General features: G+C 42.0%; 1 protein-coding gene across 1 annotated transcript in view; it reads left to right on the top strand.

Annotated features, from left to right (window-relative positions):
• Positions 1–24,195, top strand: part of LOC115326148 — an 89,143-nt gene that overhangs the window by 483 nt on the left and 64,465 nt on the right. The gene's annotated exons all lie outside the window — the stretch shown is intronic.

The following is a 24,195-nucleotide window of genomic DNA, read 5'->3' as shown; positions in this document are numbered from 1 at the left end:
GATGCTTAAGTTGGATTTTGCTTGTCCTTCACGGCATGCGAGGCATCGCCACTTGTCAAGTTTGGCTGCGCTCATACCTTTAAACGTGCCGTCGGCAATGCCAGAACATTTTTTACCTAAATGATAGTGGCTAGAACAGTCACAGCACTTCATCTTTCTGCCGTCAGTTGTCATAGGATCGGAGCAAGCACCACACACTGCAGGATTGGCCATGACCACAAAACAGCGACGACAAAGCAGTGGCACGAGACGGTGCAACGCAAATACGATTAAGAAGGACAATCCAATGTAGTAAAAAAATTCCAGGCTCACCCGCGAAATTAAATGCACCTTGGCGGCTTTGCACGTGAGGCACCGGCGTCTGTCGCAGCTGAGCACTCTCCGCTGACAGTGCTGGAAACGTTCTGAATGTCCGCGGGTTTCTTGTCAAAGCCGTCGAACTCAGATGGTCCCGATGAGGCTCAACCACGGCGCTACAGCTTTCGTTGACAAGAGCTGGGTCTGATGTGGTTTGGTGGTGAGTCTTGAGCGATTATGTTGCGCCCGGGCACACGGAAGCGGTCTTAAAAAACAAAGACAGCCGTTGAATAATCAAGGCGAGCATGCAGGTGAGCGAGGGATCACCATAGACCATTTCTCTGCCTTGCGCATAACGGAAGGGTGTTGAGCGACTTCCAATGGCGCTGTCTTCGTCTTGGGTTGATAGAAGGACGTCGAAAAAGGTGTTCAATCGGCGAAATCATTAAACATTTCGAAAATGCCACGCCACGGTAAAAACCAACATCCGAACCCGGCGACTTCTTCTTCTTCATTCTTCATTATTATTAATAATAATAATAATAATAATAATAATAATAATAATAATAATAATAATAATAATAATAATAATAATAATAATAATACTAATAAATTTTTATTGGAACACGCATTTAACAAGGCAGATACACGGGCCTGTCAAAGCCAGAAGCGGCTTGTGGGACAGCACCCTACAGCTCATGCTTGAAAGAGTCCCCACAAACAAGAAGTTCACAGCTCAAATTCAATTACAGATGCAGAACAATGTAGGTGATGATGGTCATTCCAACATATGCAAACAGAAACATGCAGTCACAACTTCTCCCTAATAACTTGAAGTGATTCTTTCAATTTTTTTTAAAGAGTCCACAGCATAGATACCATCTGGTAAATTGTTGAAAATAAATGGAACGTAAAAATTTCGCACTCTTTTTCCGTACTTTGTTTCTACGAAAGGCACTTCAAACCGCTCAACACGCCGAAGAGGTCTACATAAGACACGAGGTACCTTAAAAGTATCGCTCCAGAAGTATTTTAGAACAACCGTTTGTACAAGTAAAGGATAAAAAAAAGGCAAACCCAAGCATGCTAGCATTTCTTCTTCAGTTTGTGACGTAGCACCGTACATTATGCTTTTAAATATTCCTTTTAAAACCGAGTCAATTTTTTTGCCCCATAGTCCTGGGCTGTGACCAAAAATAGTTATTCCGTAGCGTAATACACTGTATGCTAAAGCGTGAGTTATTGTCTTTTTGGTTGAAATGGGTATTAGAGATTTGGCATTATACAGAAAACAGGATACTTTTCGCAGTTTTCTACAAAGTTGGGATAAATGGGCTTTCCACGACAAGTCACTCTCAAATTGTATTCCTAGATAGTTAACTTGATCAACATAAGACACAGGATGACAGTCGCAAGGTGTACACCGAGATGTATGCATATAAAGTGGATAATCGGTAGTTATAAGTTTAAGTGGGTTATGAAAGCAAACAAGCTTAGTTTTATGTATATTGATCGTGAGACAATTAGCTCTAAACCAGTCATGTAGGTGACAAGTGTCGTCTTGGAGTAAAGTGATTCCTGCAACATAATCAAGGTGTTGCGACAGCAATACCGTGTCATCAGCGTATTGAAATAATTTACATGAGGAAACTGCCCTGGACATATCGTTTACAAAGATGTTAAAAAGGAGAGGTGACAAAACGGATCCCTGAGGAACCCCAGCTTTTAAGCTAACTTTGGAGCCTCGGATATTCGCTATGGAAACTAGTTGTGTCCTTCCCGACAAAAAGTTCTGAAGTAGTGAAAGGAATGGGCATCGGAATCCAATGTTTTGCAATTTAGTTAGTCAAATATTATGACTCACGGTATCGAATGCCTTTGCCACATCAATAAAAAGTGCGCAAGCAACCTGATGCTTCTCAAAGGTATAATTCAATTCATCAGCAAAATCTTCTAGAAGTGGCTGGGTCCCACGTCCACTGACAAACCCATATTGAGTTGGCGATAGAATGTTAAAGCGATCAAGAAACCCCGTCATAGATTGAAGGATACGTTTTTCTAAGATCTGGACTATACAGAGTAAAATAGAAATTGGGCGGTAATTGTCAAGCTTTTTGCGCTCTCCTCCTTTAAATAAAGGCTTTACAAGTGCAGTTTTCAAATCATCTGGGATAATCCCGGAAAAAATAAAACCATTTAACATATAAAGAAGCACGTGTTTTATAGAGTTATAATTGCGTTGCAGGTCTTCTGCACTGATGCCATCTATCCCAGGCGCCTTGTTTGTTTTGAAACTGAAAAGCCAAGTTCGTAGATCAAGCTCGGTCATTTGAGGAAGGAAAGCCGAGGAAACATTGGACTCTAGATATTCTGTAGAGAACGTAGCATCGTTAGGCTCTACTCCAGAAAATTTAGCAAAAAACTTGTTGAAATCCTCAGCCACTGTCGCATTAAGATCAAATACTTTCTCAAGTGAATCATCAATGGATCTCCTAACACCAGAGCAACGCAACTGATTTAGTAAACACCAAGTTTCACGAATATTTGACCTTACCTTCAAAAATCTCTCTCGGAAGTATTTTCTCTTAGCGCACCGGATAAGCGCATTTACACGATTTCGCGTAGCGCGGAATTCTATTTTTAACTGAACATTTTTAGGAGAACGTCGGCATTTAGCCCATAAAGCATCTTTATACTTAATGCATGACAAGATATCCCCTGTTAACCACACTTGTGCATTTTGACGCCGCCTGACAGTAATAATCTTTTTGGATTGCTCCCTGAAAGAGCCGAATTGATTTCTAAACGTACTGTAAATTTCAACGAAGTCTTGAATGGACAACAAACTATCCCAATTATAGGCCTTAACTAACTTATCAAACCTTACTTTATAAATTATTTCAACTCTTTTTGTTGTTTCTGTTTTTGTTTTAGCGCTAAGTTTTGATGTAAGTTCACACGCAACAAAGTAATGGTCCGCTAGTTTTTGTTCTATTACAGCTGACTGCGCAACGACATTTGCGGCGCGTACGCTAATATGGTCAAGACATGAAGAACGAGATGATCACCCAGAAGTTCCTCTCGAGTCGGAGCTAGAATCAGTTCCTCTAGACCAAACTCCGCTAATAAATTCAGATAGTCACAAACAAGGAAGTTAATGGGTTGAAGGGTGTCAATATTAAAATCTCCTATCATACAGATGTCGACGGACTGGAATTTACCAAGTGTATCTCTGAGTTCTTCCAAAAAGTTTAAAGCATTAGATGACGGAGGTCTGTACAGTGCCAATAACAACAACGACCACTCACAATTCCATAACCTTAAGGACAAAGACTCGCAATGAAAAAAATCTACATCAAAGTTTTCAGTACACCATGAATCTTTAACGAATATCGCGATTCCTCCTCCTCGACCAATTGGTCGTGTGAGAAAAAATGATTTATATCCCGGTATCTGAAAGGCACTACAAAACTATTCTTTAACATTGATCTCTGTTAGCACAAAAACATCAATTATTGACATCACACTGTTGATAGTTATTACAAACTGGTCCCAATATTTACGAATACTCCTAATATTTACATGTAATAAGCCAAGAGCAGTATCGTTGACTGGGCTCAAGAGACGTTGAAAAGAAGAAAAATCTGAACATCGATGAAACTGTACTTCCATTTTTCGAAGTGGTAGTTATCTCGCCTTATTTTCAAGCCATTAAGAAACGAAAAAAATTAGACAATATTTTCCAAGTCGACCATCCGATAGATGCGCACTACAGGCGAGCTTTCTGACTTCTTCGCAAATAGCTTCCCAGTTTTCACCCAAGTGAACTTATATTGCTTGACCCTTGCCCTCTCACGCACCATCCAAAAGAGTTCCCTGTTCCTTCGCGTCAGATTCTCGTTCAGGTAGAGTTTTGGCAACGAACTGTCTGCCGCCAAGGTACGCAGCTTACCTCGTGTGGCAAGCCACTGCTCTCTTAGTGACACGGATGCCAATCTAACCAGGACAACTGGAGGGCCATCGCGTCGAGAAGGCAGACGATGCACTGCCACTATGTCATTTGGCCGAAAGTCACCAAGGCCTAGCTTACACGCCAACTCACTGACAACGGAGACTAAATTTTCAGTTGGGGATTGAGGAAGTCTATGTATCTCGATGTTTGAGAGACGACTGTACTGTTCACTGTCATTGAGCTCTTCTTGCAGGTGCTCGATTATCTGAGATTGCTCCGTTACCACTGTTTTCAGTGATGTGGTTTCGCTGCACAGTTCGTTTATAGCTGCAGCGTTGTTCGTGGCTGTCGACAGCACAGAGACGTACTTAGCCGAGAGAAAGGCGATGGACTCCTGAACCTCCGTTACTACAGATTTCAGGCTCTCGACTACCGGCTTCAGCGTTAGCATTTGGTTCATTTGGGTTGGCAACTCGAGGAGGGTGTCAACGTTGGCCTTGAGTAAAGTAAGGCACTCCAGCCTAGCTTCAAGAGATTGAAAATGTTCCGTAGTGACAGGAGATGCGCATTGCGACAAATCTGCCTCACTACGAGACCCACCTCCGCTTTGCTGTTGTCTGCATACGCGGCAACGCCAGGCCTTTCGTTTTCCAGCGCCCATGGTCTTGAATGTACTGTCCGCAATACCGGAGCAAAGTTTCCCCAGATGGTATAATGCTCCACAGTCGGCGCAGGACATGTGCCGACCGTCGTTCATAATCTTCTCCTTGCATTGCGCGCACTGGAGTGGAGGGGACATTGTAGAAGCGTAGGAGTCGGTATGCAGTACAGCGCGTCCGTGTCACTTGAGTTGGACTGAGGCGTTGATTAGGGCGGCGCGAGCTGCTCGCTCACCGTGCAGATCGTCGTTCCAGGCGAGCTCGCGCAGGACGAGCGTTCCAGAAGGGACGTCTGGTGAAGCCGTGAAGCCGCTTAGGCCTACTTAGTGCGAGCTGGCCAGTGAAGAGTTAGGTCACCTGATTCTGACCAAGGCTTGTGCTTGCGGTGATGCCGGGGACTTCCTGAGTCACAGAGAGCTTGCTGGCGCCTTACGTTTCAAAAGGAAGCGAGTACAGGTTCAAATCAGCAGAGCTGTCGAAAAGGGACAGCCGCTTTCGGGGACGATGATTATGATGATGAGATAATAATAATAATAATAATAATAATAATAATAATAACAATAATAATAAATTTTTATTGGAACACGCATTTAACAAGGCAGATACACGGGCCTGTCAAAGCCAGAAGCGGCTTGTGGGACAGCACCCTACAATTCATGCTTGAAAGAGTCCCCACAAACAAGAAGTTCACAGCTCAAATTCAACTACAGATGCAGAACAATGTAGGTGATGATGGTCATTCCAACATATGCAAACAGAAACATGCAGTCACAACTTCTCCCTAATACCCTGAAGTGATTCTTTCAATTTTTTTAAAGAGTCCACGGCATAGATATCATCTGGTAAATTGTTGAAAATAAATGGAACGTAAAAATTTCGCACTCTTTTTCCGTACTTTGTTTCTACGAAAGGCACTTCAAACCGCTCAACACGCCGAAGAGGTCTACATAAGACACGAGGTACCTTAAAAGTATCGCTCCAGAAGTATTTTAGAACAACCGTGTGTACAAGTAAAGGATAAAAAAAAAGGCAAACCCAAGCATGTTAGCATTTCTTCTTCAGTTTGTGACGTTGCACCGTACATTATGCTTGTAAATATTCTTTTTAAAACTGAGTCAATTTTTTGCCCCATAGTCCTGGGCTGTGACCAAAAATAGTTATTCCGTAGCGTAATACACTGTATGCTAAAGCGTGAGTTATTGTCTTTTTGGTTGAAATGGGTATTAGAGATTTGGCATTATACAGAAAACAGGATACTTTTCGCAGTTTTATACAAAGTTGGGATAAATGGGCCTTCCACGGCAAGTCACTCTCAAATTGTATTCCTAGATAGTTAACTTGATCAACATAAGACTCAGGACGACAGTCGCAAGGTGTACACCAAGATGTATGCATATAAATTGGATAATCGGTAGTTATAAGTTTAAGTGGGTTATGAAAGCAAACAAGCTTAGTTTTATGTATATAATATACATCAATCAATCAATCAATCAATCAATCAATCAATGTTTTTATTCGTGCCCAGGAACAACCTTGCGGTCTTGGTACAGGTGCACTGTGTTAACATGTAAGGCAGAATAGGGCATAAAGCAATAGTACGGACAACACACACAACGGACAAGCCCTAGAAAAATACACTTAAAAATTATAAAAAGAAAACACAAAGTCACAACACACGATAAGCTTAATGGTACTACCGCCACCACCAATTGCTAGAAAGAAAGAAAAAAAAATGCATTCAAAGTGGGGAATTTCGGCGTGAACGCCGCAAGTTAGTGCATACAGTTCAAATTTAAGTGATGGCCTTTAACGTTTTTACAAACTGCAGCGTGTTATTGTTAAATATGTCGAGTGTTTCAGAAAAAGAAGAATTATAAGTATGCCCAAGTCTGGACACAGGATCGTGGAGGTTGAGTAGACGCCTGTTGCAGAAGGACGCATTTTGCCTTGTTGTTTTTAGAGGAATTTTTAAGAGTACTCTTGACGTCAATACCGTGCAATCAGTGATGGCGTGGACAAGTTTGTATAAAAATTAATAATAATAATAATCAATCAATCAATCAATGTTTTTATTCGTGCCCGGGAACAACCTTGCGGTCTTGGTACAGGTGCACTGTGTTAACATGTAAGGCAGAACAGGGTATAAAGCAATAGTACGGACAACACAAACAACGGACAAGCCCTAGAAAAATACACTTAAAAATTATAAAAAGTAAACACAAAGTCACAACACACGATAAGCTTAATGGTACTACCGCCAACACCAATTGCTAGAAAGAAAGAAAAAAAAATGCATTCAAAGTGGGGAATTTCGGCGTGAACGCCGCAAGTTAGTGCATACAGTTCAAATTTAAGTGATGGCCTTTAACGTTTTTACAAACTGCAGCGTGTTATTGTTAAATATGTCGAGTGTTTCAGAAAAAGAAGAATTATAAGTATGCCCAAGTCTGGACACAGGATCGTGGAGGTTGAGTAGACGCCTGTTGCAGAAGGACGCATTTTGCCTTGTTGTTTTTAGAGGAATTTTTAAGAGTACTCTTGACGTCAATACCGTGCAATCAGTGACGGCGTGGACAAGTTTGTATAAAAATAAGATATCGGCAAGTTCTCTCCTACGAAGCAGGGTAGGTAGTGCCACGCTACGCTGAACAGGGACAGGGACATCAGTAGTGGTGGGCACAATGCGCGCTGAGCAACGATGTCTATAGATGGAAAGAAACTTGTTCTGAACCCGTTCTATTTTCGAGGAATTTGTGGCACAAATTCCATTCCATACAACAGAAGCGTATTCAAGCTGTGGTCGACACAATGCACTGTAGAGTATAAGAAATGTGCAGGGGTTAATAAACTCTTTAGTGATGCGGCACGCACTCCCGAGCGTGCGTAGAGCTGCGTTCACGATGTGATCCACATGACTGGAGAAGATTAAGGTGCTGTCAAACACTACGCCAAGATCTTTGATTCTGTTCATACGTTCCAAAAGGTCTGTCTGAATAACATATGGGAATACAATGTTATGTGTCTTACGAGTGTACGACACGACTTTCGTTTTAGAGCTATTTATCTTTAGGTCATTCCTCCGGCACCATTCTTCAAAAGCATCAACATCTCTCTGTAGCAAAACACAGTCTCGGTCTTCTCGTACCTCCATAAACATCTTAATATCATCTGCGTACTGAAGAAATGAAGAGTGACGAATCACAGTCGAAACATCATTAACAAAAACTGAAAACAGAAGAGGTCCGAGAACGGAGCCCTGAGGCACACCCGTTGTCGCCTCATAAGTAGCAGAAAAATTACTATTCGAGCTAACAAAGCACCTCCGGTCACGCAAATAACTTTCGAGCAATGAAAGCAATGAGTTGTGAATATCTAGCTTTGACAGTTTAGCCAGTAACATTTCATGATTAACAATGTCAAACGCTTTACTCAAGTCAAAGTAAATCACATCAAGCTGGCCTCTGTTAGCGACGGCGTGAGCAGCGGTTGACATAAAACAGGCGAGATTAGTTGTGGTCGAGCGACCCGCCATAAATCCATGTTGGTTAGGGATAAGATAACGCTTGAGATTGAATGACAATATTTTGTGTAGTGCCACTTCGAGGAGCTTCGAAAATGTGCAAAGAAGAGATATAGGTCTGTAGTTCGACACATTTGTTTTTGGACCGGACTTATGCACAGGTACAACAAGTGCCGTTTTCCACATGGCGGGAAAGACCTCATTCTTTAGGCAGTTGTTAAAAATCTGTACTAGAACAGGAATAAATATGGCACTGTATGCCTTCAAGAGGACTGACGGAATACCATCATGGCCAGAAGACAATGATGGTTTCATTTTTTTTACACACTCATGCAGTAGCTCCTCGTCAAAGAGTGCAATACAGGATGCATTCCCAGAGACAGCTGGCGCGGCAGTAGTTGAAGGGATTGGATGATGCTTAAAAACAGACTGGAAGTGGCGTGCAAAAATTTCACAAACATCTGTCGTCGAGTTTCCCTGTGAGTCCAGCAGGGTGATCTCTCCTCTACCTTTTTTCTGGGACCGAGAGCGAACATACTTCCAGAATTCTTTGGGATTTTTAGTTAGCTGCAACTCGACGGAATCAGTGTACGCCTGACGATCACGTTTAAAAACTTCCTTGCAGAGAGACCTAAAGTGCCCAAATTCTGATTTTAATTCGGGGGTATCGTTCTTTTTAAACTTTCGATGAGCGCGCAATTTCTTATTCATTAAAGTACGTAATTCGTGCGAGAACCAGAAGGGAAACTTTGAGCCTGATGTTTTACGCAACGGGATGAATTGATCCATTCCCTCTCGGACGATTCGAGTGAAATCGCGAACCTGTTGATCAACGTCAGAGCACAGGATAATTGAGGACCAGTCGTAATTGGAGAAATGATCGTACAAACTAACATAATCTCCAGCGCAAAAATTATGTCTATTCCGTTCAGGATGTCTCCGTGAACAACGTCTCATGCCCTGTCGGACAGGTATACTAATCTCCAAAGGGGGGTGATATCCGTCGGGGGGAACCAAGCCTGACGCACCCTCAGTTACATCTATGCAGTCAAGATCCGAGAAGCAAAGATCAAGCATGTTGCCCTGGGTGTTCGGGATACAGTTATATTGTCTTAAGTTCGTAAATGATGCGAAATTAAGCAAGAGATGAGATTTTTGAATAATATAGTAATTTTTTGAGGACGCAGAGGCTGTTTCCCAACATACGTTGGGGACATTAAAATCGCCAAGAACCATAAATTTAAATTTTTCAAGGGCGTTGGTTGTGCGCTCAATGCCTAGTAGACATTGGCTAAAATCATCAGGAGAGGTGTCAGGGGGCAAGTAATAAGAACCCAGAAGGATACGCTCGCCATTAGCACACTGTAGCTCTACCCACACTGACTCAAATGATGTCTCGAGATCTGGACGCCTAACGCATTGTAACGAGGTATCAATTGCTATCAGCACCCCACCCCCTGTCTTTTTCAATAATAATAATAATAATAATAATAATAATAATAATAATAATAATAATAATAATAATAATAATAATAATAATAATAATAAATTTATTTGTGACGGAAGAACATAATCGAGGCAAAGTGCAGGTTCGCCAAAGCCATCATGGGCTTGTGCGGCAAAACCAGCTATGTATATTGAATAAAAATAAAAGAATCAGTTCTAGATAAAAAAAGAAATAGCAGAATTATCACTAAGTTTTACAGCAGATCCAACTGCATACTAAAGCTCCCCCCTCCCCCCTTCCCTTTCTAAAGAAAAAAATCAAGTCAGAAAAGTATTAAAAACACACACACACACAATGCACTGGCGTCACTTTTCGCCCTTGTTCGCCTTTGAAAGTAGTAGAAATTGTTGTCCAGTTTTTGTGACACTGAAGATCTTGATGACTTTGTTTGTTTGTATATAATGATAGTAATAAAAAATAACTCATAAAACAGTAAAAAAAACACTTGTTAAAAAAATGTCGGAAGAACTAATTTTGAAATATTCACAAAGGTTCGTCGGTCTTATCAATATGTCGAAGCGCTCTTCTGAGCTTTTTTCTTGAGGTAAAGTCACATATGCGGGGAGGTAGGGAATTAAAAATTTGAGGCACATAGACCGACCGCATGTCCTTACCATAACGTGTATAGTAAGCGGGAACAAGAAACTTTGATATTTTTCGTAATTGTCTCACATTCGGATGAAGAGTTTTAAAATCATCCTTCCAGTAGTGTTCAAGCACGACTGATTCAAAAAACAAAGATTGCAGATTTGGCATGGACAAAGCCTTAAAGAGATCGTGATCTGAGGATGCAGGTTTATACTGAACATTCCGTAAGATTCCTTTTAGAATTGAATTTATCTTGGCCTGCCACATTCCAGAACATTTGCCAAAGACTGTTACGCCGTATCGGAGTGTACCATAAGCTAACGAGTGGGCTATAAGCTTCCTGAGATTGAAAGGTAGAAATGTCTTGATATGGTATAATAGGCAGGAAACGCTTCTTAATTTGGAACAGAGTTTTGATAGGTGTGAGTTCCAGGAGAGATCTGAATCGAATGTGATTCCTACGTACTTCACAGTGTATGAACAAAAAATTGGTACACATTGGCATGGGACACAGCGAGACGTGTGCAGCAAGAGAGGAATATTGAGGTCAACAACTTTAAGGGGATTGTGAAAACAAACGAGTTTAGTTTTTGAAATAGGTATTTATGTTAATTAGATTATTCGCAAACCAGTTCATTAGCTCTGAGGTACAGTCTTGGAGCAAACCCATTGCTCTGGCATATGAGATATGGCTCGTCAGCAAAAGAGTATCGTCTGCGTATTGATAAATGGTACAGTTTGAAACAGATAAACTCATGTCATTAACATAAATATTGAAAAGCAATGGTGAAAAAACAGAACCTTGTGGAACCCCCGCTTTTAAGGAAACTTTTATGCTCTGCATGCCATTGATGGAAACAAGCTGGTGATGATGGCATTAACCCCAAATTTTTTAAGAACACCGAAGTGTATTCATCTATAATATTGTCGAAGATTTTTGCACAATCATTAGAATCCTGTACGCTCCCGGACGACTGGAAGGTGGGAAAGGTGGTTCCTCTGCACAAATCAGGTAACACTCATTGTCCCAATAATTATAGACCCATTTCATTAACCAGTATACCGTGCAAACTCATGGAACATGTCATATACTGTCATATGGTGTCCTTCCTCGAAACTAATTCTTTTTTTAGTATGCATCATCACGGCTTCAGAAAAAAATTACTCATATGAAACTCAACTAATCGCCTTTACTAACGACTTATTCTCTGCTGCAGATCACTTAATCACTGTTGACTGCATTTTCATCGACTTTTCTAAAGCATTCGATAGTGTCTGTCATAGTCTGCTCCTCTATAAATTAAGTAAACTTCACATGGACCCTAATATTTTTAAATGGATAGAATGCTTCTTGTCTAATCGCACGCAATATGTAACCGCCAATGACCATAACTCCCCTCACTGTCCTGTAACGTCCGGTGTCCCGCAGGGGTCAGTGCTAGGGCCCTTGCTTTTTCTTATTTATATTAACGACTTACCAAGCTGCATTTCTTCATCTATAAAACTTTTTGCTGACGACTGTGTTGTTTATCGCAAAATTCTGGAACCTGCTGATCATCATGCTCTTCAGTCTGACTTCGATAACATTTCATTTTGGTGTGACACCTGGCTAATGAAACTTAACCCTGCCAAATGTAAGTCAATGAGAATTGCACGTCATTCAAATCACATCCTACCGTGTGACTACTTACTTAACGGTGTTCGCCTAACCCAAGTTTCGTCCTACAAATATCTTGGCATTATCATTTCTGCTAACCTTTCATGGCAAGATCACGTCGACTACATCACTAGTAATGCTAATCGCGCACTCGGTTATCTACGGCGTAATTTTTCTTTAGCCCCAGCTAACTTGAAACTCATACTTTATAAAACTTTAGTGAGGTCAAAGCTTGAATATGCATCATCAATCTGGGACTCTCATATTAACTCTATTATTCTTCAAATAGAAGCCATTCAAAACCGTTCCGCGCGTTTCATCTTCTCAAATTACTTTCGGACTGCCAGTGTCACTTCTATGAAATCTAATCTAAACTTACCCGATCTTTCATTGCGTCGTAAACTATCTCGTCTTTGTCTCTTTCATAAGGTTTATCATTTCAATTCTCTACTCAGTGACTCTCTCTTTCGGCCACCATCGTACATTTCTTCCCGCAGCGACCATCAGTTCAAGGTTGGCGTCCCAGGCAGCCGCACGAATTTACACTTCCACTCGTTCATTCCCAAAACCTGCACAGACTGGAACCACCTCCCCGCCTCCATCGCTTCAGTCACTGACACCGACCGTTTCAAAAGTGCCGTTTGCAACCATTTTTTGTAATCCCTCTGCTGTGTTTATGTTCATGTTGTATTTTTTTTTGTTTCTTCTTTTTTGCTTCACCACTCCTCTCTGTAACGCTTCGGCCTTGAGAGTAAATAAATGAAGCTGCGATCGACCTTGGAGAAAATTGTTTAACAGAGATAAGAATGGTCCCCAGAAACCGATAAAGGAAAGTTTTTGAAGCAAAATAGAATGGGGCACACCGTGTCAAATGCCTTACTCACATCTAGAAAACATGCGCAGATAAATAGGTTATGATCAAAACCAAAATTTAACTTGTCTGATAATGCTTCAAGAAGAGGTTGTGGCCCACGTCCCGGCACAAAACCATATTGGGATTGCGATATTATGTCATATTTTTTTATGTAAGAAGGCATAATTATATAAATATACTTTTCCAAGATTTGAGCAAGACACGGAAGAATAGATATTGGTCGGTAGTTTTCAACCTGGTCACGTTTGCCTCCCTTAAAAAGAGGTTTAACAATTGAGGTTTTTAATCCTGAAGGAATGACATCCAACTCTATTATTCCGTTAAACATGAGTAGAAGTGTGTCTTGTATGTGCCTAAAATTTCTTCGGATGTCGCAGAGGTGAATTCCATCATACCCTGGTGATTTTCTAGGTTTGAGACTTGATATTATAGACTCCAGATCGATCATTGTCATGAGTGGAAGAAATGCAGAAGCTAATTTGGAGTGGGGTAAAAGACTGGGCGGTGTTGTGCTTCGTCTGGCTTTGCCCGAAAACGGCGAAAAAGTCATTGAACAATCAATCAATCAATCAATCAACCAATCAATCAATCAACCAATCAATGTTTATTAAAGTGTCCAGGAACAACCAATCGGTCTTAGTGCTGGCACACTAAAAAAATGAGCAAAAACACACACATACAGACACGCATACACACGAGTGCAGAAGGAGAACGTAGTTCTCCAGTCTGAGAATAAAAATATTAACAATTATGAAAGACACTCAAATCAACAAGGGAAATCAAAAGCACAAAACAGAGACAGCACCAGGTGTGAGAGCACAAATCAAATACTACATCAACGCTTCAACTGATCAGCCCTGCAAGAGGAAGATTCGAACATCATTTCCGAACTTGCTCCCGCATGAGTTAAAAGATTATAACACTCAGCCGATCTTTGGATCGGGTTTAATTTTAATATAAAAAGATGATTGTAGCCGTGTAGGCACACGTGGAACTCTGAGGCTCACTTCGGACAGAAGGCTGGAAGAGTTAATCGAGCCGTGCAGGGTCTTAAACAAAAACAACAAATCTGCCTTCACCCGACGCTGCTGCAGGCTCAACAAGTTGACAAGTTGCGAGTTACACACACCGTTCAGACAAGGATCACCTTTCTCAAGGTAGCGATATTTAAAGATAGAAACAAATTTGTTTTGGACTCGCTCGGCCGATAAACTGTTAGTTTTGGAAAAGCCGTTCCAAACAACCGAGGCGTGCTCTAGCTGGGATCTAACTAAGGAACAAATGCAGCGTAAAAAAAGCTGACGGGCTTTTGAATTCCTTCGTTATGCGAGACACAGCACCTAACGTGCGCAAGGACGATTGAACCACTCTGATAACGTGAGTGTCAAATCTCAAGGTTGAATCAAAGACAACTCCAAGGTCCCTCAGTTCACTTACACGTGACAGCAGTTCGCCATGATAACTATATGGAAAGAATATAACATGGGTCTTGCGAGAATATGTCATTACTTTTGTTTTAGAATGATTCAAACCGAGGTCATTGTCTAAACACCAACGACCGAAGGAATATGCGTCATTCTGAAGCGCGATGCAATCCTCTAAGGTCGATATTTTTTTGTAATGTTTTATATCATCAGCGTACTGCAGAAATGAAGAATTTAATATAACTCGAGAGACATCATTTACAAAAATATTAAAAAGGAGGGGGCCCAAGACAGATCCCTGAGGCACTCCAGAGCTTGCCTTGTACAAGGACGAGGTAGTATTGTTGACGCGGACGTAGGCTTGCCTATCAGACAAATAGCTTTTTAACAAATTGTATACCGAACCACATACTCCGTAAGAGGAAAGCTTGTATAGGAGGATGTTGTGGTTGACTTCGTCGAATGCCTTACTCAGGTCGAAATAAAAACGTCAAGCTGACCTCTATTACAAACTACTTCAGAGGCAGTAGACGTCAAAGATACGAGATTGGTGGATGTCGATCTGCCGGACATGAAACCATGCTGATTAGGAATGACTATACTACGAAACTTGAAGGTGAGGAATTGATAGATTACCATTTCAAAGAGTTTGGAAAAAGACGACAGAAGAGAAATCGGTCTGTAATTAAGAACATCACCACTATTTCCAGATTTCAGGACCGGAACAACCACTGCCAGTTTCCAGTCGTCAGGGAATATCCCTGACGTCAAGGAGTTATTGCAAATTGTGCACAATATAGGCGTAACTAATTCATGATAGCCCTTAACAATAGCAGCGGGTATCCCGTCATGACCTGCAGACAATGTGGATTTTATTTTCTTAATACATAGCCTAACACATTCCTCATCGACAACCACAGAACCTAATGAGTCACCAAGTACGTCCGAGTGAGGCAAAAGAGTTGAGGAGCAGTTATTATTGTTAATGTAAACTGACGCAAAGTGATCCGCAAACAACTCAGACATGCCCTTCGCACTGCCGCTATGCTGATTCAAGATGATTTCGGACTCAATATTCTTCCCCAAGCGCGATTTAGCGTACCTCCAAAATTTCTTGGGATTTTTAACCAGATCTGATTCTACCGAGTCAGAATGCGCCTGGCGATCACGGTTTAAAATTTTCTTACATCGCTTTCTGCAAATTTTAATAATAATAATAATATAGTGAACAAAGCGAGTGTGAAGCCAGTCCCGCCGAAGCCACATTGGGCTTGGCGGGCAGCGTCTTACAATCACATGTAACATGTAACATAAAATCTACACAAAGAAATTAGAAACAAAAAAGTAGACGAGAGGAACACTTTGTTTTACTCGCATATAATACTCTCTTTGCATCCCCCACTGCCAAGGATAAGCAATGCTCTGCTACAAGCAAATACATATGATTTTATGAATATGCCTACATTCTTAGAAATTTCATCTTACAAACTTTATCAAGTAGAAGAACCGTGCCAGACGTGTTATCTTTTTTTTTAATATAATGATTGCTGGCCAACTTGATTGTGCTTTGTTATGTTCCTGTGAACTTCCGCGCACCTATCCGCGTTAGTAGACATGCCTGTTCTTTTTATGCTTTCCATCGGGAGTAAGCTATGTCTTATTACTCGCATGCGACTTACTTTTTATGACATCTCCACTAACTCTGTGAACGTTTTTGTTAATTACGAACATTTAAAGCGTCAAAATTCAGCCACTCTTGTACCCATAGGTACCATATCGTTTTTAAACCTTTTCTACGAGATTGTACGCGTGGACGTCTGCATGTTGTTACGAATGTATAGCTATTTGTGAGCGCCCTATATTTTGTACTTAAGTGTCTCATACAACGACTTGGGTCGTTTTGAGACACGAAGAACCAAATAAATATTAAATAAAAAAGGCCCAAGTTTCAATTCTTAAACGGCGTTTGGTATGTATAAGCTAAGGAGCTTATATATAAGCTAAGGTGGCTAAGGAGCACGTGGCGTCCATGTCATGCATTTTACCTTTGTTTGTTTGTTATGACGTTACAGTATTTATACTTGACGTTAGCACAAATAAACTTCAGTTGTGAGTCAGCGCCTTGTTCGTCTACCTTCTTGTTCTTGTCCGTGTCCTTGCGCTGTTTTAATTTTCTATCATGAAACGCCAACTAGCCCAAACTTCTACGTTGGTATATATACCTTTCGGTGAACTGGCAACCCTGGCGCTTATTCATTCTTTATTTTTACTTGAAATGGTTTCATCACTCTTTTTTTTATTATTATTATTGAACAATCGTCCAGTTAAGAATGAAGCAAATTGACTATACCTCTGGGGATGCAGTTCTGACAACAACTACAAAGCGGAATATAGGAGTTGTAGCGACATTTGACCTTCGTGCAGTCGCGAGTCTGGCAACTTTGAATATTTGAGTGGCATTCTTCGTCGATGAATACGTTGGTACCTGCCGAGATTATCGGGGAGAAAACAAAACAAAAACAACAAAGGATGAGACCAGGAACATGACATTATGTTATGCAACTCCCATACTCCGTGCGCGGCTGGAAATGTAGACTGCATGCTGTCTGCTTGAATTCGCAACCGAAAGTCCCGTAGACACTAGTGCCAGCTGAGCCTCTAGCGTTTGTTGTACTAACTCTATGGTTCTGGCAACACCTGCATATGTCGCCTTCGTCAGCTTCACTCTTGATGTCCCAGCAAAGCGACTGGCTCCTGTGATACACGCAGTGCGGATCCTTGCGACACACTTCGTCCGAGCAACGAGGCAGGAAACTGTCCGACGCATGACACCCACACACCACAGCAAGAACCAACACAAACCGCAACATCTTCGCTTCTATCACGGCCGCCGCACTTTGACTCCAGGCAGACACAAACCACAAACCTCCTGCACAAACAAACGCGTTTTTGAAGCGCACGGCAAGTGAAGCCTCTCGCGTACGAAGACCGACGAATAACCGTTTTGTCTTGGTGCTCTTTGTTTTTTTCGCGTCCGGTTGTATTTGACAGTATTGTATGCGATGCCGCAAATTTGTTTTGGCTTCTGTGTCTGTTTCTACGGACGGGGAAACACAGCCCTACCGCGTTTCCGTACCTGCAAAGTTGTCGGACGTTGGTGACGTTACCAAAATTCATAAGACCATGTCGCGGTGCGAATGGCTTTTCTTTTTCGTTCTTTAGTATCTATAGGCTGTTTTATCGTGGCTAGCCAAGTGGGTAGCACCATTCTGAGAGCGAGAAAGAAGAGGGGAAAGGGCTGGATGGATGGATGGATGTTAATGCAGAGCCGTATATGTAGAGAGTTTGGTCAATGGGAGGCGCGGGCAGAGCCAGGGCGTGCATGAGACTCGGAAAGAGGGCTTGGCATGCTCTCTTGACTAGCCAGAAGCCGAAAAGAATCCCCTAGCGGTGGTAGCGAGAAACAGTTCTGATCGAAGGTCTATGTTCGTATATGGTTTAATAAGTGCGTAAGAGTGAAGTGGGAGTAACTCTTTGTGGTTGAAAATAGGGTGCACGTGTTGCTTTGATCACGATCATGCAGAAAGATGTAACAAACAAATGCGCTGCTCAACTCTGTTTTGCGAGGACAGAGTGTGACCGCTCGGACGGCAGATTCTCGGCCCTCGGCGCTTGGCGTACGGATTATGTCGATCGTTCCGCTAGTCGCCCTCTTCCACCATCATTTCGGATGAGCGTGATTGAAACATCACGTGTACCATATTTTCAGCCATCGAGAGTTACTCCAATGCAGTTATCAGGTTTGTTTCTCGCGACCACCGCCAGGGTATTATTTCCGGCTTCTGGTTGGTCACATTCGAATTTCTGAAGACGCCCTGGAACACGCCCAGCCCGCTTTCGGCCAGTGGCGCCTCCTCATTTGCCTCCTATACTTCCCAACGAATGGCCAAACTCTCTACATATACGGCTCTGTGTCCATGGCAATACCCCTTGTAACGGTCGGTAGCTTGCGCCACCTAGCCGAAGTCTAAAAATACCAACATATATGATTCCTCCCGCCCTTCTAAGGCCAATTTCCTCGCCCTAATTATCACCAGGCTGTGTGGGATATCACCAAGATGACCTTCGGGGAATCGGTAAAAAAACTGAAATCATCACCCCCCCCCCCCCCCCCCCGGCCTCTTCACCCCGGCGAGGATGTCGCCAATTTTCCTCTGGTCGAACCTTGTCGGCGTTATCCTTGCACCAGACCCACTGGGAGACAGTGTTGAGACTGTGGGCCGGAGCCACGCGAGAGGGAGTCCAAACTTTCCACTGTCCCACCTGTGCTAGTTAGATGTGCATCAATAAATTTTGCCTTGATAATTTCCACCAATCTTCTAATCACCTCTTGGTAACTGTAACCCTTTTCTCTTCCGTCCTTCCATCGTCGCCAGCAAAACCCCAAACCACGGCCAAAACCGTTATCCCTTCAGGGAGGGCAGGGCGAAGCCCCTTGCACTTTAAATCCAAGTGCCCTAGTGTTTAGTTTTCTTTATGGCAAGCGGCACATAATGTCTCTGTCTCCCCTAAATTAGCCATATACGTCCTCGTCCTCAAAACTCCTGTCCTCGCCTCGAACAGCAAACAACTCCGCAATGAATTGTCAAACACATTCTCCTATGTCCTGTTTTTGTGACCTGTATATTGTTAGAGCTGATTTTTCCTGCATTTTTCCCTCCCCGATTTTCCTTTCTGCCTCTTTCACTCCTTCCTTTACTGAAGAAGTCTGCTCAGCCCCACCACTAGTGTGTAAGTATTTTTTTTGTTTTTTATTTCAATAATAATGCCGGCCTACTTTTGTGGGCCAAGGCATTTGAGTACATATGTGACATATACAACAACATAGCTCTAGTTATACATGGCTTCAAAAGACATAGTTGAGAAAAAGTGTAAGGCATATAGTACAAACGCTTCCCAATAAACAGAAGTAACACTTGACAAATGATTAGTCAAATGGATTCAAAACTCCATCTAAGGCGCTGATAAACGAGTCGAAGGTGGCACTGCCTGTAATGTTGTGAGGCGGGACATTCCAGTCCCGGGCAGTTCTAGGAAAAAAAGAGTAGTTAAAAATGTCTTTTCTACATTGAAACTTTCGAAGTAAATTTTTATGCTTCTGCCGTGTGACTCGACTGAGATTGTACACCAGACAGTCTTCGAACTTCATTCCAATAAAAAAACTTCAGACGCTTCACTTTTCTGCGGGTCGATAACTGGGTTAATCCGGATAACGCATAAAGGGATGACACAAACGTATGCATGCCGTATGCAGTATATATAAATCGCAATGCCTTTTTTTCACTCCCTCAAGTTCGTCAATCAATGACTGTGAATACGGATCCCACAAAATGTCCGCGTATTCCAATAATGGACGAATCAAATTAGTGTGCGCAACAAGCTTGGTTTTCGGGGTACAATGTCGCATAGTCCTTCGAAGACTCCACAGTTTACGAGACGCTTTTGCTAGAATGTTCTCTAGGTGAACAGACCAGCTTAAAGTAGATGTAATGGTAATACCCAAATATTTATAAGAAGTGACATTTTCTAAAGGTACTGAGTTGATAGAATAGCAAAACGAAATTGGAGACTTCCTTAGTGTTACTGTCATTTGCACACATTTTTTTTATGTTAAAATCCATCTGGCATGCTTGACACCAGGAAAACACAGATTGTAGGCTATTGTCAAAATATAAATGATCGAGAGTGCATGACACTTTGGCAAACAAAACACAGTCGTCGGCGAAAAGACGGCACTGAATCCCGGGCCTATCTACACGCATATCAGTTATAAACACAAAAAAAAAGGACTGAGTACCGAGCCCTGGGTACTCCTGACATGACTAGGAAATCCAGGGACTCCGCTTTCCAAACAGTCACGTGCTGTCGACGGTTCGTAAGATCAACCAAACGTAAAAGATAATCGTTATCGAGTATCTGCTTAAGTTTGAACAGTAGTTTCCGACGCGACACCCTGTCGACAGCTTTCGCGAATAAGATAGAATCCCCTTGGCCATCGTTATCCACTGTAGCAGCAAATTCATGGAATGTGTGGAGAAGCTGAGTAACTGTTGAGTAACCACGTCGGAACCCATGATTATCTTTTACCAAAAATTCTGCGGATTCAAAAAAAGTTACAATGTGTTTAAAGAGAAAATGTTCAAGAACTTTGTTGCATGTGCTCAGCGGCGAGACAGGTCTGTAATTCGGAACGCACTTTTTATCTACACTTTTATGAATTGGCACAACTTTAGTTACTTTCCAGTCTTTTGGCGCTTCGCCAGTTTTTAAGCTGCAAAAGTATATTTCATAAGGATACTTTGCACTCCATTCCGCATACCTGTGAAGGAATGCGTTAGGAATCCGGTCCGGGCCGCATGACTTTTTAACGCCCAGTCGGAGAAGGCTATCAAAAATACCACTTACTGACACTACTAAGTCGCCAATTTTACGATGGTCATGGGTAAATGGTGGCATTATAGAATTATTCATGAAATAAACAGTAGAAAAAAAAAACGAAAAAAAAACGATTCATCTCGCTTGCTATACATCGGTTCATCGGTGAGCGTGTTCCCGTTGTGACCAAGTTCCTTGATAGCTAAATTAATTTTAGTCAAATGTGCGTAAACTTTTCTGGGGTTTTCCCCGAGGAAGTTCTCCATTTTGACGTTGTAAAAATTACATGTGCGCACGAGTACTCGTAGCTGTTGGCGAATGGAAGGAAGCGTACATTTTAAAATTAGTTGGTACCTTTCAATACGGTGTATTTTACGTTTCAGGGGTAAAATATCGCGTGTAATCCAAGGACTCTGCTTCTTATTTCTTGAACGCTCCGGAACAAATCGGCCAATACATCATAAAACAACATTCTTCAAAAAAAAAAAAAAAAGCCGTAACTTATCAATACGGAGACGATACATACACCATTCTGATTGCTTATCTCAGAAAATTCTTAAAATGCCTCAAATGTAAGTTTTCGGGTTCGGTTTGTCCGTTCTGTGTTTAAACTTTTCATGTATAAATACTTGAATACTTTCCGTGTCCACCGGGTATTATTCATTTCGGTCGATCTTTGTTCAAATTTCAACTTACTAATTGCGTCCCTGCTCTCAAAAGACGACCATCCCATTTCCCCCTGTACTCCCTCATTTGGTGTCTTTCCATGTGCTCCCAGCGCTAATCTGCCTTCGCTTCTTGGTCGAATCTCTAATCCTGACTGAACCTCTGATTTCATGCACACTACACCATTGCCAAAAGACAGTCCTGGTACGATTACTCATTTCCATATACCTCTGACCACTTCATATATATTATAGTTCCATATTGCCTTCAGCTTCATGAGCTTCATATTGCCTTTCTAATTATATTCTCCGCATGTTCCTCTGGATATTTCCTTCCCTCATTGAGCCAGACTCCAAGATATTTGTATTTTTCTACATGGCCTATTACAATGTCTTGTATACTCAGAAGTTCCCTCTTTTCGTCGTTAAACACCGTTACTCCAGTCTTGTCACTACTAAAACTCACGTCCAAGGTGTCCCCTTCCTCTCCACATATTCCAGCTAGTTTCTGTAACATATCCTGGTTATTTGCCATGAGTACTATGTCGTCCGCATACAATACATCATTCCTCGTATTGCCTGTATTACATTTTCTCCCTTGCTGCTGCGTTAGAAAGAGTGAAAGTCCCGGATGACAGGCTTCGCCGGTGTTGGGTGCGTGCATTGCCGAACTTCGTTCGCACTTTTTTGTGTGTTTTAAACTCCCAAACTTAATTAGAGTCACGGGGTTGGATGGCGACAGTCCCCTAGTCATCGGGACATTGCTCGGATATCGGGTGCACGAATAACGACAGAAAGCGTCTAATACTGTCTGAGGACCTATGTAGCTTGCACGGAACCCGGCGAGTGGGGCTGCAATGTCTTTAAGCTCCATCGCTTTCCACATGACCCGATCTCCGGCGGCTGTGGGTTGCGTCCGTGAACCGAAAAGATTTTTCCACAGCGCCGCCATCCTCTCAAGTGTGGTCGGAGCATTTCGTGAATGGAGCGCGCACCGAACTTAACGCTGTACCGTCTGACCCTGCAGACTGGGCTTTTTGGCTACTCATTCTCAACACATTCGAACGAGGAAGTAAACACCTCGCATGAACTTCGCCCAGTTTATTTGCAACCTAAATAATGTGGCTCTACTGTTCGGACCCAATGAACTTCATCATCAATCATTATTTGTTATGATTTCATGGTAAAAGTGTGTTCGTCGTGATGCCACAGAAGTGATCGATTGAGAGAAAGAGGTCTTCGTATTTATTTTGCAGAACTACTCGCTTCTGTGACGCTCCAGTGAGTAAGGTCAAAGCACCCGAGGCAGTGCGTAATACCTTACAACTGTCGTTAACGATAAAATATTTGTTGGAAGTGCGTAAAATTGCTTACTCCATATTGTAGCCCCCTAAACAAGAGCACACTGAGACACAACAAACTGTCACAATCGCAAAAAAAAAAAAAATATATCAGCCTTTTAAAACCGTTGCTGCCCCCCCCCCCCTTTTCCTCTCTCTTTTCTTTTTTTCCGCGCCGCTACCAAAACCTCGCTTTTTGGAGAAAGGACTCCAGGGTATATGGTAGTGAATCTGTCAGGGAGTTTGTGGAAACAATAGGCGACCATTGAATCTAGCCTGCTGCACAAATCATGCCCGGGATATTTAAATTTTTCTTCCACGCGATTAGAAGCCAAGACGCTGGAGGAATTTAAGTGCACTAACATGCATCGTCTAAGAGAAAGTACGAAATTTATAGTGCATGTCAATTTAGATGTAAATAATTAAATCACTCTGTACAAACAATCGCGGCCTGGAGGATGACATTGAAGCATGGCGGAAAGCAGCTTGCTGGAACTATAAGTCTCTATTGCATTGCACTGGTGTAAAAAATTATTACGTATTTTTGGCTTATTTCTGCGCGAAAATAAAGCCAGCGTTTAGAAACCGCACACTGTGCGTTTTAAGGAGCGCCGAAAGGACATAAAAAACCGGGACAACTTGAACAATACGAGGCGCCTTGCGTCACTCAGCTTGTCCTGGCTTCTTGTTGTTTCAGAGGCTTTCAAAAGGGGATGAAAAATTATGAACCGACTGACCCGACTTACCACATTAGAGCAGTTCGTTTTCAGTACGACCGGATCTCTTCTTGCATAGTTCAGCTTGTACTGCATGGTCCGTTTTTATTTTCGGTTCCTTTCAAAACGTGAGCTCTAAGCCATTGGACCAACCTGCCACTACTGCCACCCCTCCCATCTTTGTTGTGAGCTATTACCTATTTTTACGCATTTGTTTTTGTGCTTTATTACAATTTTTGCACAATTTTGCCCTGTTCCCCTCTCCCATTTTACGGATTACCTGGTGTTGCGCTTTTTTGACTCCACTTTTGTAACCCCCAATCCTGCTTGGGCCGCAATTGGCCTGCAGTATTCCTAAATAAATAAATAAATACATAAATAAATAAATAAAATTCGCCCGCGTTATTTGAGGCCTATAGAAAAGCGGACCAGATAGAAGGGGGGGCCGAAATCTTTTTCAAGAAACACAATCTTCTCTACAATTCTGTCTAACAATTTGATATGAAGGTATACTTGGACGCCGGCATTATTCGTTTAGGAATCAAGCGAAACTTTGTATCG

The sequence above is a fragment of the Ixodes scapularis genome, unplaced genomic scaffold (assembly GCF_016920785.2).
Source record: "Ixodes scapularis isolate PalLabHiFi unplaced genomic scaffold, ASM1692078v2 ptg000312l_1___fragment_3__unscaffolded, whole genome shotgun sequence".
NCBI lineage: Eukaryota > Metazoa > Arthropoda > Arachnida > Ixodida > Ixodidae > Ixodes > Ixodes scapularis.
This window is presented reverse-complemented; position numbering and strand designations above follow the sequence as displayed.